We start from the raw sequence: 12,488 nt of genomic DNA on the forward strand, positions 1-12,488 counted from the left end.
CGAAAGGCTGGCGTTCACCACTTCGCGGCAACAATCTGCATACACAGAACAGAAACCAAACGTGTTCGCTGGGTGCGCCAATCGGACGCTACTTATTTCGCCACGCCTTGAACACGTGTGCTGCTCGCAATGCACGTGCATGTGATGGAGTACTCGTCTGCGACGCACACGCGAAGCATGGCACAAGAAATCACGAAGTCGACGGCTTCAAATATTTCTTCCGACGCTCTCGTAAACACAACACACACTTCGGCGCTCCATCTGTTCCTGTTGGCGATCGCACGCACTGATGAGGTCTGGAAGGGTACACCGGCTTGCTGCATTCGATGACTATCTCCATGGGTGCCAAATAGCTCTAGTAAAAATCACAAAAAGGAGAAAAATATACTGTTTCTGACGCGGCTGTAACTTAGGCCTTACGTCCCCACTTCGCTTCGCTTCGAGCACGCGCCATGTTTGCTGTGACGACAGCCGAACCGTCCGCCTGGGACCAACAATGAGAGACGAGCAGGCGTGCGGACGGGAAAGTTGCGACCGCTCCTCGCTCACCAGTAAAGAGCCATCAGTAAGCGTGCGGAGGAGGGCGGAGCGGACGGGCGGATTGACCAAGTACGGGCCCTTAGGTGACCGCGTTTCACCGTCTAAGAAATGCAATCCCTCAGGCGGCGTGCCTGCATGTGTCGGAAGTTTCTCAAATATTACCGATGGCTCTATCCGCTGTCAGTTGTCGCCGTACCTTGTGTAATCTGAGTGCATGTATGCCTGAGGCGAATTGTGTAGAATTTTCTGGAAGACACTTGGGCACCTACGTTTACTGTGGAACCTTCCACAACTCGTGTAAAAATGCCGAAGCGCTTGACACGCTGAGCAGGTTTTCCACGATCGCCGACTGTGTCCGCCGCTACTGTTGTTCTTTAGTGTAGCGTGCTTTTGAGGGCACATGTTCGCTCAATAAAGGGGACGTTTCATCATTACCAGTACCAGTTTTGCTGCTTTCTTCACTGTCTCTACTACATGACATCTGGTGGAGGTGCTAGTATGTTATGTACCCAACGCACCCAAAGCCCCACAAACGGAAGACAACACCAACGTCGCCAAAGGCCAGTGAGCCAGCCGTAGGCAGCAAGGACTCCTACCGGAGGGCGGGCTTCTACCTGAAAAGGCCAGAAAAGGCACGGTCACGACGGCAGCGACAATAGCAGCCGCAGTGTCACCAACACGTATTGTGCTACAGCAGCCCAGAGAGCCATCGACCCTCCGTAGATCAACATTTGAAAACCCGAAGAGCTGGCTGGAGACGTATGAAATGGTTGCTACATTTAACAACATTTACCAATTTAGCATAGCGAATAGATTCCAAAGTTCTCTGTGAAACGTTAATGACTGTTGGTTGCAATGTCTTGAACTTATGGATAAGGTATGATTCTGTGTATTTTCTTTCTCGTTCAAAACGGAAATTCCACTGTGATATGTTGAGTTTAAGTTCATCAAAGTTATGAGCTGGTTGGTTTAAATGCTCCGCAACGGCTTTGAGAAGAGCTTTAGATGTGTCCGCGCTATGTCCGTTTAATCTCACGTTCAGATATTGTCCCTTTTCACCTCTATATTGTTTCTTACAGAAGGAACATTCAAGCATATAAATCACTTGCGAACTTGTACATGTGAAGCTATATTTGACTTCGTGTGTGTAACCATTTTAATGACTGATAATAATTTGTATGTCACTTTGAAGGCGCCTGCAGGTTTTCCTCCTGGGGCGACAGCATGCTCTTACTGCAGTGGAATGATGGAATTTTGCGTGCACTAACATGTCTCTAAAGGTCCTGATGCAATGATAGGTAACTCTTGGTACATCGGGGACCGCTTTTCTCAGACGCTCGTGATTTGATAATAGTGGGTGGTATTTTCGTAGGATGTTCTTTATGTTTGGGCGTCTATTAAAATGTATTTTGTTCTAAAGACTGGCCATCTGTAAGATTCTGGTGTAGGCTGTTTATTCGCTAATTCCGGCTGTCTCTCCAATCTTGACGCCACAACATAAGCTCTATCGAGAGCAACTTGTGGATAGTTTTTTTCTTCTATCGTTGTTTTATGGTCATTTAGGTGGTAGATATAGTTGTGGTCTTCACTGCAGATTCTTCTTATTTGTTCTTATTCGTTTCGCTTGACCGACTAGAATTCTTTGCTTGCAGCGTCGCTGGTGATGATTGTTGTAGTCTAAATATAGCTGGCTATATGTAGGCTTCCGGTAAAGTGTCGCTCTCAGCTTTCCGTTTTTAATGTAGACCGTCATGTCGAGGAAGTTGATCTGACTAGGAGAGTGGTGAGGAGTAAATTTAATACTCGGGTGAAAACGATTCATAGCTAATTAAGTGACTTAACACGCTTACGCCGTATTCCCATATTATATATATTTCGTCAATGCAACGAAGATAAGTGTGGGGCTTTTGAGGGTGGGAGTTCAATAGGCGTGCTTCAAGCTATCCCATGAAAATGTTCGCATGTGTGGGAGCGAATGGTGTTCCCATGCTATTGCCGAAAGTTTGCAGCTAGTAAATAAAATTGAATTCAAAATAGTTGAGCGTGATAACTAACCTAGGGAGTGAAAGGTCCACGTGTCGACAAGTACACTTGTCGAAACGTTCGCTCCAGCTTTCAGCTTTCACCTTGTTCTTGTTTTTCTCGTCGTCTTGAATTTTGATCGCCCGCCTTCCCCGTGTTTTCCCTTGACAACCAATATGAACGCACTTCAAAATGCACCACCTCAACGTTACAAAAAAAAATTCTGACAGAGCTCATTTTCTGATGACAGTCAACGTTAGCACGATTAGCGTTCAAGAAAGGTAGCGACACAACGGTCACTGAACACACGTTTATTTCGAAGTTGTAGTCTTTCTGTGACTTGAATTCTTTGAAGTATATGCGCATACTCTCGCTTTCCAATGGAGGTCATGTAGATGATTACATGATGTTGACGCAGTGCTGAAAAAGGAATGACGCCAATTTAATTCACGAAAGCAATTTCACGACGACGGCATGAGTACCATCGGGTGAGGACAGTGACGTGATGGCGATTGTGTCACTTACACTGTGACGGAGGCGTCAGAACGACGGAATTGCGACCAGGGTATTACGACAACTCTCTGATGACGATGCTGTAAGGATGACAGTATGAGGCGAGCCGGATGGCAAAGTTATAGTAACAGCCATATCTAGACGACTGTATGACAAGTACACAATTGCGACAATGACATGACCATGGTGTAAGGACAATGGCCCGACGAGTAGGGTATGAAGACGCTGGCATAGCGATAAGTCTATAGCGATGATGGTGTGCTGACCACAGCATGAAGATAATTGAATGACGAAGGTGGAGTGATGAAGATGAAACGACCACGACGGCATCCCGACGGATGTATGACAAGTGCGTGACATCTGTAGGCCGTTGACGGCATAATAACGAGGGCATGAGGAGAATTGGGTTACGAAACTGGAGGGACGATGTTAGAACGACGGCTACGGCATTACAACAAGGGTAGGACAACAAATTAATGACTATTTTATGACAATTTTCGTAATGGTGGATGGCTTGACCAGAGTTTGATGATGAAACTTGAATGAGGACAATGCAACGATCACGCTGCCATCATAACCGTGAGCTCACATCTAGTGGTTCAAGCATTTAGCCTATTTGATTCACCGGGTAGGCGTGAAGGTGTGAAAACAATGGCACCACGACGAATGTAGGACAATGAATGCACGAATGACGGCAAAGATGTGATGACGGCGGCCTAATGAAAGTACGATGACGAAGCTGGAACGACGGCGATGCCACGATGAATATAGTGTCACCAGCACGAGCTCACACTTAGTGCCCAACCTAATAAACAACTTGGGTCCCTATGTGGCCGCGAAATGTGTGACGACGACGGCACGATGAAATTGAGATCACAGAGCTGGAATGAAGGCAATGCAATCTCCCCGATAGCACCATGACCACGGTATGAAAACGAATTTCCCGTGACTGTGTGACGATGATCGCGTGACTACGAAACGATGACGACAGTCCGACAACGAACCTGGCGTGATCACAGCGCAACAACCATGACAACTTTACCACGAGCACATACATAGCGGCCCAAGCTATTAGACACCTTGGTTCACCGGGCCCGACCAGAGTGTGTGAGTACGATGGCGTGGCGAGAGTCACATGCCGAAGCTGGAATGACGACGATAGAATGACCACGACGGCATGCGGAGCTCAAGCACACACCTAGATGGTGGAACGCTGTCACCCAACAAAGATAAACGCGTGTCAATACTATAAGTGGGGAGTTCCAGGGACTAATCGTTTTTTGTTTGGCCTGTTGTGCATGACACAAGTTACAAGTCTGCTTTCCCTAATACATCTACATTAGTTACCCAATTTTTATTTGTGCTCTTCTATTTTTGCCGATGCATATACATTTCTTATATATTGATTAGTATATATTTTGTTTAACTGTAAAACAACATTGTTTTGCACCGTGCCGTTAATCTACTATTTTGTGGTATAGCTGAAATGCACATCGACTGTCATGGATTATAACAGTACTTATAGCTGGACTTGCTGGCACTTATTCCGTAGAAGGAGCTTAGTAATTTAACAAACAGCGCTGGGCCTGTCCTCTCACGGGGCTTGTGTTATAGATTGCGCTCCTGTATATTTACTATCATACATCTCTTTCTATCATGCGCTTCTACTATGCGTATTTACGGAGTGACGAAGCTAGTTAGGCAGTAGCCGAAAGTTGTTTTTTCTCACGACCCTCGGTACTGTTCGGAAACTGAAATAAACCACAACCAAAAATTATAGGAATTCCCTTTAAACAGGTTTAATTTTGTACTTAAAATTTAACATAAACACTTCAACGAGTTAAACTTTCAAAAACGTTAGTGTGAGGGATAATATTCAGGGCAAACAGCGGACATTTTGAGTGGACATGGCAGACATTTCTTCCTCCTACAAACTTCGTTATTCAATATCAATGAGAAAAAAACTTACGTTTTGTGAGTTTCATATAAGTTATTGCATGCAAACTCCTTCCTCGCAAAAATCTAGAGAAGAAATACAGCAGTAATGCGTTAGGCCAAACAAATGATCACAGCAGTTCCTCACGTGTCTCAACAGACGTTAGGAGAAACTATACTTTTACGTCGTGCTTAACACATTAGCTTAGATTACGCTTTACGTTAAGCATAAAATCTTTCATTCCATAGCTCGTTGCGTGTTCCACACTTTGCTTAGCTTTGTGTTATAGCCCCTTTTCTCTACCATACGTTACCACTGCTGCAAGTAACGATGGCCCACTTGTAAGGCAAACGCCTTAAGCTGCAAAGGCTCATACCCGAAAAAAGCGGCGCTTAGTCCAATGAGGTAAAAATGTGATTATTATCAATGTAGCATTGATGACAGAAGCGAAGATGCAATGGATGAACAAAACTGAATAAGACAAAGGCCGAAGGAAAAAAGAAACAACAACACAACCTTGAGGTATTACATTAAATGCTGGCATGTCTCGCTGAGGAAGTCGATCACGGCGTCATAAGTTTACTTTATGACACAGCTCATTATGTGTTGCAAGAAGTGTGACCTCTCCAAATTGTATAGCCTTATGCATTGCCACGTGTGCAGCAGGCTTCGGACTTTTCATGTTGCAGGTGTGTAGCATGGCGCCAAATTCCCTTTTCAGGGTTAGCGGCCAACACGTGGCCACGACTCGGTAATGCCTACTAATTCCGCCTCTGCCCTAATATACACCTCCGTAAGTTTTGTTTTCACAACCCACGCTATCTGCGACATTTAATCTAGATTAACGTACTCTTGTTCATATTCCAAAGGGTGCCTGCCAATCATAAATTTTAGTTCTCTTGTCCATCTACTGAATGCTATATTTGTCCTCCACATATTATTCTATAGTGAATAGGATTGTTTGCCTACTGCCGACTTCAGCCATTTAGAGCCTATCAGTTTATCTACCTACGATGTTACGCCAACTCAGTGACCCAAGTTGTCTATATGCTTGGTCGTATATATGAGCTCCTGGGGTGGCTTGAACGAACATTTATTAACGAAAATAACGAATTTAAGAACGCGTTCTTGTGCGGACTAGGCGTCGTCAGCGGAAAATTTAGGAATGCTTTGTTAATTTCGTTATTATTTTCGTTGTTGAATCTTCATGCAAGCCGCCCCTGGTCGTGGCGGCATCCTGGTAGCTGCATCGTCGTCATTCCTGCTTCGGTATCTTAGTCTCATGACACAGTCGTTTTCACGCCTGCTAGTTGTCGGTCCAAGCTCTCTAGTAGCTTGGCTACTAGGTATGTGTTCGGGGTCGTGATGGCATTGTGGTGGTTGCATCGTCGTCATTCGAGCTTTGTCATCCGATTCTCGTCAGGCCATCATTATCAGGATATCGTCGCCACACAGTCGTTTTCATGCCTGTCCATCGTCATGATTGTGACTTCGATATGCGGCGTTCATCATGGCATCAACACGCGGTCGTCATCACACCGTTGTCTTCATTCCAACATCGTCGGGCTCTCGTTTCTCCATTGTCGTCACTTTGGTAATGATATCCCCTTGTCGTCATGCCGTCTTCGGCATACCAGCAACGTCGATCCATCGACGTCATTCCTTTTTGATCATTCTTTCCTAGTCATGACGCCGTCATTCAATTGTGACAATGACGTCATTGTCATGCGATCGTCGTCATTGTGCCGTCGTCAGTAAGGCGCAGTCACTAATCTGTTGTCACACTGTCGTCTTGAATGCGTCCTCGTCACTGCAGTTATTTGTTTCGGTTGTCGTTATACTATCATCGTCCCGCGATTGTCCTCACCTGATCGTCCTCGTGTCATTACCGTCCGGCTGTCGGCGTTATACCGTTATCATAGTTTAAATATCGACACCCCATTATCGTCATGTCGCCGTCGTCATACCGCTTTTGTTGTTCCATCGATATGATCACTTATTCCTCATTAAATTCACTGCTTTGGCGTCACACAGTCCTCGTAATGCTTCCATGCTCATGGGCGATTTGGGCAAGCGAATACCACACCACAGCGGGAAGCTATCAGAGTATGCCTTATATAGCTGGGCTGCAATTTCCAGGGGTGGAATAATGAGTGTGTTGATACCGCTACATATTATTAGCAGCGCAACGACCGGCGTAGGAAGCAAGATAAGGGACAATAAACAGAAAAAAAGTGCTCTTTCCTTCTCTTCTTTCACTTCAGACGTTCGTTGTCGCGCTGCTAACCAAAGATGCAATCGAAGCCAGAAAAATCTCAGAAATATCTGTACTTATATTAAATAAACACGACTTCAGGAATGAGGTCTCTCGCACATTCTCGAAAGATATTCGTATCACCGTCGACATTCATGGTGAGACGAGTGGCGCAGTATTTTTACACCGGAGCTGCATATGGCAAGGGCACTTAGAGTTTTTAATCTGCTCACAAAACTATCATCATCTGTTTATCATGCCGCCGTAAGAAAGCAAAAAATGGAATGACTATTAGCCCCGAAATGACGAGGCTACCTACACTCACTTAGACAAGTGAAGCGAACAGTGTTTACATGCTTTCTAGTCACCCATACAACACACAGAACAGCACGTGGAAAAGTGTCACCTACAACGGCTCATACCCCATAAGCAGTGACTTACCCCACCGTAAGCAAGCAAAAAATGCAGTCATTCACATTGCCATGACGTTTATGGCTACTCACTTTTCGTGGTTTAGTTGCGATTGGGCACTAAGCACGTGTTCGTTGTTGGTGATCTCATTGTGCTTGCGTCAGGCCGAAAAGGGTTTAGTGTTGCCGACATATCGCGTGCGATGTCACACCGATCCGGCCCAACCGACCACCCAGCGGCGTACGTGCATTGATTTCACGTTATCAAAGTGTGTGTTCGCAGTTGCGAGTATGCTGATCAGTGTATATCATTGCGACCACAAAGCCATTGTAACCGTCCTCATTACGTGACAATGTGTGACCCTCAAGCTTTCTTACCACATTGTTCAAAGCTCCACTGGTAATCCCTATTCGCACGGCAGAATGGTCTTGATTTTTTTAACACCAAAGCGTTAAAGTCCCAGTGTCTCAGAAAACATGGTGTTGGCGTGCGCCGTAGGTGGCGCTCTCCGTCAGAATAAATCATCCCGGACCGCAACCACGCAGGCCCTCCGCGTGAACTAATTGAATTTTTGAAAGTAAATTCCATCAGAAAATTTGTAAATTCCGCCTTACACACAACTTTAAAAAAAAATGGTAGCGTTGGATTGTAATTTGAATATACGCGGAAATAATGTGTTCACATGAGGAAACAGAGGCGGGAACTCAAAAACAAACCCATTTTTCCTTGTTTACGGGGTATGAGCGTCTTGTGAGTCCCTGTTTGTAGCCGCTGTCTTACGGCTGTACGAGCCATTGCCTTGCTCAGCACGGCCACCGGGATCGGACCGCCATTGTTTTCTATCGGGTCCCGTGTCGCCGAATATCCGGCCTCGGCGTCAACTGTGCCAGATAACGCTAGCGTGTTTCACTCTAAAAGGCGTAGCTTAAGGGTCTTCTAAGTTTTTAGCATGAAATGTTTTTTAGCTCCCGTTGTCAGCGAGATTGAAGTGACCTTGAGTTAAAAATCAAGGGCCATTCAAACGATAAAATCCGGGCACGTTGCTAGAACAATGCGAAATCCCCCAACCCTTTATACAGGACCACCTTGCTTACGCTAGTTACTCCCAAACAAGTTACAAAAGTACTGCTTCCGAGTTCTTCCTATTGTTTCTTTATAATGTCAGTCAAGCTGTAACTTCTAGTACGCTGAAGCTTTATTAGTAATTTCCAATAGCCACGTTAAAAGGGCAAATATAGGAAACCATGCTCTTCAATTCAGGGAAATGGAAGTTGCTGGGCATCCACTGCTTCCGTCGTGCTGCAGTGTAGCAAGGCGTCGGAGGCATCTGATGCGCTGCTTTACATTCAAGGAGGAAGGTATAAGTTAGGAGAGAGCGTTGCGTCATGTAGCCAGCCTTCGCAAGCGAGCGCTCCATGAAACATGGCCTTTGCTTAGTGGCGGCCTAGCACGTGAACTCTTTGGCTGAGATCACCGACCAAGAATCAAGGTTTGCTGACGCGTTTGGTCGCGCCTCCTTCAGGCGCTTTTCTTCTTGCTGGGCAGTGCACTAGGTCTCCCTGGCGTCTTTCGCTGCGTGCAGTACCTCCATCAAGCGGTTTTCTTCTTCTAGCTTGGTAGCGTCCATAGAACATCCGGGAAAGTAGCGAGATCAAAGCGAGATATTCCGGGCAACACGTCCATTTTTTTTTAAATGCGGCCTGTGGCCTCCAACCTTTTGCATAGGACCGCTTCGTACAGGAACGCATACCATACGCTAGTTACGGCCCAAACAAGCTAAAGAATATTGCTTCCGAGTTTTGCTAATGTTTGGTCACAATATCATGCAAGCTGTAACTTCTAGTACACTGAAGTTTTATTTTTCAGTTCGATTAGCGGCGTTCAGGAGGCAGCTGCAGGGACTTTACACTTCCTGGTCACCTTTTAGCACGGAGTGCTGTACGCCAGCGGTCCACGAGCTCCGCGGCGCGCATTTTGGGTCGCCTCGAGAGATGCCGCCATGCTGCGTGGCACCTGCTTCACGCGCTTTTACCCGCTACGGTGACATAGCGGTTACGGTGTTGCGCTCTAAAGCATGAGGTTGAGAGATCAAATGCCCTCCGAGGCGGCCACATTTTGATAGAGGAGAAGTGCAAGAATGCCCGTGACTCGTGTATTCGGGGCACGTTAAGGATCCCCTGGTAGTCAGAATTAATCCGGAGTCCTCCGCTACAGCGTATCTCATAATAAAATCGAGGTTTTGGCATGCAAAACCCCAGATTTTAATTCATTCTTCATCTAGCTGGGCAATGTGCTCTTTCTCTCCGGCGTCTTTTGCAACCTTTCGTGCTGCATTCAGCTTGATTTCTTCTATTAGCTGCGCAGCGTCCATATGGAACTGTGTACAATATGGCGTGATGCGGTGTGGTGTGGTCGGGTGTGCCGTTGCGAACATGAACTACAACAATAGTAAAAATGTATCATCCCCAACCAATCTGCTTGGTCGGTTGGTGTTTCATGCGTACATCTATTCTCGATTACTCGAGAGCGAGCAACTTTCTTTTTTAGACCTGCTCTTAGGCCTTGTTGACAAAGTTCTTCCAAACCCCCATATTACATGTCATCTTCAGCCTTCTTTAACAGGACAATGTAGTCTGCAAACATCGGATTGCTGAGATGTTTGCGTGGACCCTGTTGGCTGGTGTGCATGATGGACTGTTGGCTATTAAATCAAGCAGAACGTGGGACAACGTAGGCATATATACCATTCTATGAACGGTTTCGGTAAAGGAGTGAAAAATCACAGGCACGCAGCTTCCTTTTTGTAGTGTGTAAACCGTTCAACAGGATCATTTCAAGTAGAATAAAGGAGGTACTTCAACAGACCTACAGGATACGCTGGCCATTTTTAAGAGATACTCAACAATTATTTACACCGAAATGAACAATGAGGAATTTCAGAAATCGGTTGGCTAGAACCTTTCTATATGGTTTTCAGACTTTAAGAATGGGTGGATCCACTAGATATACGAATTGCAAAGAAGAGTTGCGTACTTATAAAGTAATGAAAGCGTAATGGAATATTATAAGAAATATTTGCTTATTACACAGCTGCCGCTTGTCTTCACGATAAAATTTGAAAAGATGCATTGAGAATTGCGGACGGCAACCAGAGAAATTCTATCCAGTGGTCTTCCCTGCGTGATTAGAATATATAGCCAAGCTCATAGACACGGAAGATTTAGGTTTGAGATTTAACAGAGAACACTTACGCAACCTGATGTTTACTGATTATATTGTCAAGAAGATGCAATTGTTTTGCATTGGACTTTAGTCCTTCATGACGACCATTTAAATAATAATGAAGATAAAACTCTGAGCTTACGAGATAGTATAGTACAGTAGTTCTTATTTCCTGGCATAACTTGTAACCTTAGAATAAGACGACTACTTCATTGTAGGGAGAGCCAGTTTTTCTTGTATTTCATTTCAGAGCCACATAACGGATTTATCTTTATGATAATAATTCTTAATTAAGAGCTGGCCTTCCCAAGGTCCTCGGGGTATTGAGAATCATTTTTTTTTCATACCTTTCCGAAAACATTGCCATCTTTCACTATTTACCACTTCCTTGCCATTAACAAATGAACTTTGCTTTCCTCATTACTATGCAAGCCGTACTAATCAACCTACTGAGAGCACTGTCCTACACAGTTTGTTAGGACGTACAGTTCTGCGTAGAACATCATTTAGGAAATACTGACGCCAAATCCTTTCATTCTTTTTATACTCTAACGGAACTATTTCAGGCAGCACTAAGTTTGTAGAGACGTGCAATAACTAACATAAGAAGCGTTGTTGTCGTTGTGCAAACATTGGTATTTATTAATGCAATTATCATTCTTCCGGTACCTCACATTCCATCGCGAGGCCAAATGGCTTTCCTCTGTCTTCCTGTCTATCTATGCCTCTAACATTTACCCGCAAAGCGGTAGTGAGTGGTCCAACGGGTATCACGTTGGACAGTCGTGCGGACGAAACGCGGCCCGAAAGCAATGGTCTCAACAACTTGGGTCATTGAGTCCGTGACAATGCGTACGCGCAATGCGTACACACAAACACAGCTATATATATATATATATATATATATATATATATATATATATATATAGCTGTGTTTGTGTGTGTGTGTAGCAGCAACTCAATGAAACCACTAAGTAAGGAAGAACATAGTATGCAACCGAGGAATCGGGGTTAAAGAAAGTAAGCATAAATAGTTGTGTACTAAGAGACACACGCCAGTGATTTACATTCCTAGGTAAACCAAAGAAGTTCCTGAATAACACTGCTACATACACGAAATTAGGCGAAATAATACTTTTTTTAACTTCTTTCTTACCATATCCAGCCTTGCAAGGGCAATAAAATGAATAGCAATTTCCTTTTACTTGGTCATTCGTGCACATTTGGCCTCTCTCGCCCAGGAATTCGCAAGTCCTTTTTAAATGCCCATCAACACAGCATAATCCATACCGGCACTCACTTGAATTTCGGCAGTTCTGGCCGTAACCTCTGCTCTGTGAAAGACAGAAAGTTGGAGGAATTATCGACTTCGTAATTATTGTTCTTGTGTATCTAGCGCACAGGCACATAAGACTGCAAGTAATGAACTCAATGAGAGCGTGTTGGGGTGCCATTTTTTTGTGAACTTAAAATGCTCTAGGGACGAAACACCGAGATAGAAGAAGACAGGACGAACGCAGATGTCAGCGTTCGTCTTCTACTGCGGCGTCTCATCCCTAGAGTAGTTTAAGTTCACAAGAAAAATCTGCA

General features: G+C 44.8%; 1 long non-coding RNA gene across 1 annotated transcript; it reads right to left on the reverse strand.

Annotated features, from left to right (window-relative positions):
- Nucleotides 1-2,836: 2,836 nt before the first annotated feature.
- LOC142586929 (uncharacterized) lies at nucleotides 2,837-12,226 on the reverse strand. The gene is made up of 3 exons (XR_012829300.1): nucleotides 12,055-12,226; nucleotides 5,045-5,097; nucleotides 2,837-2,982 (listed from the first exon to the last, which is right to left on the reverse strand). It is a non-coding gene; the product is annotated as an uncharacterized LOC142586929 (long non-coding RNA).
- Between the last annotated feature and the right edge of the window lie 262 nt (nucleotides 12,227-12,488).

The sequence above is a fragment of the Dermacentor variabilis genome, chromosome 7 (assembly GCF_050947875.1).
Source record: "Dermacentor variabilis isolate Ectoservices chromosome 7, ASM5094787v1, whole genome shotgun sequence".
NCBI classification, from domain to species: domain Eukaryota; kingdom Metazoa; phylum Arthropoda; class Arachnida; order Ixodida; family Ixodidae; genus Dermacentor; species Dermacentor variabilis.